The sequence below is a fragment of the Chaetura pelagica genome, unplaced genomic scaffold, assembly GCF_000747805.2.
Source record: "Chaetura pelagica isolate M959 unplaced genomic scaffold, ChaPel_1.0 scaffold265, whole genome shotgun sequence".
Lineage (NCBI taxonomy): Eukaryota > Metazoa > Chordata > Aves > Apodiformes > Apodidae > Chaetura > Chaetura pelagica.
In genome coordinates, this window is record NW_009953449.1 from 694,260 (window position 1) to 698,705 (window position 4,446).

Consider the following 4,446-nt stretch of genomic DNA (forward strand, 5'->3'; position numbering starts at 1 on the left):
GGTAAGTGCAACTTTGATGGGAGGGCTTGAGAGCCCATCGGGAGCTCAGAGCGGTCCCCGAAGGGATCTTGTGGAGGAGAGGGTGTGAGGCTGAGGGTGGTGGAGGTGGGCTCTGGGGCAGGGGCACCGCCTGGCGTGAGTACAGCAGAGCCAGGTGCACGTCTCAGTCCCCCCAGGCCTCGCCCTGTGCACTCTGACTTTTTTTTCAATCAGAAATGCTTGCTGTGGTTGATAAGAGAATAAAGCACAGGCACACACCTTTACCAAAAATAGCAAGGAGGGGAGAAAAAATCCGTCTTCAAACCAGTTTCGGTTTCATTTCAGAGATTTACTGGAGGCCAAAGCAAGAGATAAGCAGCCCCGGAGGGATAATTAGCTCATTAGGATGAAAAACAAACAGGGGTTGCAGAAACTCCTGTAAGTTAAATAGTTTTGTTTATTTGCATTTGGACCTGTGTGTACTTCTATTGTTCACACAGCAGGTGTGAGGTGTTTATGTTCACTCAAAGCGAAAAGGCGTCTCCATTTTCTTGCTGTTTTCTTCTGTTTCCTTTCTACACCAAAACAGGTTTAAAAGATTGTGCTTTGGAAAGATGACTCCAGGTGCCTGTACCCCCTAAACATTTGGCAGCAGTCACCTCGCAGGACCCCACTTTTGCAGAAGGGACATAAACCCCTCAAATTCCTACTAGAAACCTCTCTCCACGTGGGGAAAAAGGGTAAAAGAGCTGGCAACTTTCCACATGAAAGCCCATCAGTGTTTCCAAGTAACATGGATATTGAAGTGCTGTATTCAAAACACTCTGATAAAAGTGCAGGGTGATATTTTTCAAAGCTGGTAACTATAATTAAGCACCCAGATACCACTGAAAAGGTACCTTTGCACAGTCTTCTTCTAATTGCTCTGATGATAAGCAAACTCCAGTCTGGGCTCTTTGCAATCTCCCTGAACTTTTCCATTTGACCCATTTCAGTCACCAAGATAGAAACACCACTGCACAGCCTGTACAGGAGGACACAAAAGCAGTTTTGGTCTATAGTCTTGTGCTTTCTGCAATCAGTTCACAGAGTAGAATGTTGTTTTTTTCCTCAGCCAGCTTCCTACCATGGGCTAACACGGATGTACAAGAACATTTCCCACCACACAGCCTGAATACGTTATAACTACAGTTGCAGGCAAATGGGTATTTTTGTTTGTTTATTTATTTAATTATTTATTCAGAGGTAATAGGGAGGAAAGGATCAAAATCTGCATTCACCATTCCTAGAAGTACCAACTTCTGTACATAACTGTAGCTTTGTTATTGGGGCAGAAAAGGTAAAGGAAAGAAGAGGCAGGAGGAGAGGTTTGCAGCAGTGAAGCGATGCCAGGTCAGGGGCCGACCAGGTAGGCTGCCCTGCGGAGCCTCGTGCCTCATGGAGACTGTGGCACCAAGGGAAATGGCCTAGGCTTTCCTCTTCCCAAGTAAATGTAACCAGAAGAAACTAGAAGACTCTTAATTCACAGAATCGGAAGTCTCAGAGTTAAATTCCTGGGATAGATTCATACCTTGTGGATTATTTTTACCTTCCATCAATCTCATTAGCCATAAATCAATGGATTAGCAAGCACTGGATTTAGTGTTGCAGGAGCAGGAATTATTTGTCATTGCAACAGGTAGAACTGGCAGATGGAGGCAGCAGCAAGCACCAGTTTAAAAGAAATAACACTATATAAGTCAAGTTTTAAACAAAACTAGCTGAAAATTCAAGGCATAATGGCAGTCAGTGTATGCTGCTCCTTAGTCAAGCAAGGAAACACCCTTTTCATGTAACTACATAACTCTAAATGCTGGTAGACTGTAAATAAGGCTGATAAAACAAAGTCCACCACATTACAAAGTACAGCTTGTCTGAATGACAGTGAAGTGAGGACAAGGTTGAAGAATCCCAGAAAACAAACAAACAAACAAATAATTTCTTGTAAGTAAATGCTGAGGATTTATGGGCATGAGTTGACTACCTTCTCAGCACAGGGAAGTAATAAAATGATCCTGCATTTCCATGCTCAGTTTTACGTAATGAAGATTTAACTGAAATTTCATTACAGAAGTCCTGCAGGGAGTCATGCCCAGAGGAAACCATGCATGTGTGAGGAAGCTGAGCAACGGCCAGAACCCCAGAACTCCTTTTCTTGCCATTTGGACTTGGTGTCAGCAAGCTATTATTTTCTGCTCTTAAAAGCAAAAGCACTTTTCACCCTTGCAGTTCAACATACTCAGACATACCTGCTTCACTCCCAGGCAGGACCAGCTTTGCCTTTACACACCCATGTGCCTCTGAAGCACAGCTGGGGCAGCTAGGGCTTCCCTTACACATGCCTATGTCTGGATTCTTAGCTTGGGTGTTTTCTGGAATAAGAACAGGACTGCGAAAGCCAAAGGTGCTCTTAACACAGGTCTATAAGGAAGAAGGGTTCGTGAGGTGCAGAGAAGGATGTAACATTACCTCCCATTCTAGAGAAGCTGTTGAGCCTTTGGTATCCAAGAACTGATGGGCCTTTCCTTTAAAATGTGAAGTACCAGGCGCTCCTGGTTGCAGGAGTAAAGACTGTAGAATTAATAAACATGTGTCTAAAGCTATGCACATCTTGCAACAAAAGGGTTAGAAACACAAATATGCCGTGGGCTGTGCTGGGCCAGCCCTCACCCCAGCTCCTCAGCTGGCTGGGCTGCCCAGCAGCTGGTCCTTCTGTTTTCATGATCTCTTCTAAGTTCAGCCGTGGTGGTCTTTACTTCACGCAGCTCCAAACAGCACCCACATCCCCCCTGCCCCAAACCCATCACAGGTACCACAGTATGTGAGTCTGAGGAGCTTTTGTGGGAGCTGGCACAAGATGGAGGGGCACGGAGGTTGTCATGAGCAGCTGGAAGCCCCCAGCCCCTTGGTGCATAAGCACTTGCCCTGTGCATGGTCCTGCCGTGGGTCCGTGGGCTGGCTGGCTGCCTGGGCAATTGGTCACAGGCAACTCTGGGTATCAAAGTCTCATTGACTTGTCCTCAGTGCACCTGCTGACACGCCTTGGGGACACATATCCTGAAGCTGGAGCAATGTCTCTTTCTAGCAAGGCTAAGCCCCAGCGATCTCGTGACATGTACTTAGAAAGACCCCAGTTCAGTCCAAGAGAGCTTCTCTGCAGTGGGGCTGAGCCGTGGCAGTGCCAGAGTTAGCACCTGCTGGGATGTGAAAGCTGCAGTCACAGCTGTGGGCTTACTGTGGTCTATGGCAGGAATACAGCAGAGGAAAAACCTGCTGAGGTAAAAGTGGAAAAACACAAGGAGCAGATGTGGATTCATCCCTCCTCAGGTGCTTGGGCACTTGACCAGCCAACAGGGAAGCCTGGGGGTACCCAGAGCAGGGCAGGGCTGGCTGTAGGTCCACCCCACTGCCAGGCTCCCTCAGCAACTATTTTACACCTCAGGGCAGAGGAAGCTCACACTTCTCCTTCTGCAGACAAGGAAGCATCTCATCTGAAGAGGCTTTTGAACTTCAACATGACATGAAAAGACTGTGTCATGGGGCCATGGAGACACACCTGTCTCACAGGCACGCTTGGTAAAACATACACAGAATACACAGAAGTTGTATCAAAGACACTAAACGTGGCATTTATGTATAAAGCAATTTGCTCCAACTCTTACATTCTTGAGACAAGCAACTGTACTATCAAAGCATTCCGTGGAGGCTTTTGCACCACTAAGTGCATTCTATAACCTCCATTTTGGGAATTGCTGCCCACTGCAGCCAAGTACCATGCTTTGTGTGCCCTTTGTCCAGCTGAGAAAGATACACTGCACCTGGCAGCCCAGTGTGTCCCTGCCTGCATCCCAGAGGGGCGAGGAGCTGGACGGAGGCTGCAGTGAGGATCAGCAGTCCCAGAGCATTTTGGCCAGTACCTGCTGGTTCCCTCCCTGGAGGTGTTAGAGAGACCTTTTGGCATGGAAGGAGAGCCCACATCCCACTGAACCCTGTGGGGGGCTGACAAATAAATTACTGAGCCACTTCTCCAGTACAATCCTTTTTGCTTACAACAACCCCATCTTCCCTCTTTTCCTGGAGGGCTGAGGGCAGCCAGGTGCCATCAGGGCTTTTTTCTTGTCTCTCATTTTAGAAAAAATGGCCAGAGGGCCTTGCAGTATCAGCATGGCCTCAGGACCACCTTCCTCAGTCTGTCACCTGTTGGCACTGCCTGACACCGTGGGTTCACACCCACACTGCCTGCAATACCAGCTTCCTGCAAAGTAAGCCCTAACAATACCCATCAGGCATCTGAAAACTGCCAGTATTTATTTTAGTCAGAGGCTCTGTGACATTAATTTTTATCTGTCCTTTCCCTGCTCTTCATCAACCCCTCATGTCAGTGACTCATGTGGACCAGAACAATGCTCAGGCAACCCAGTGCTCAGC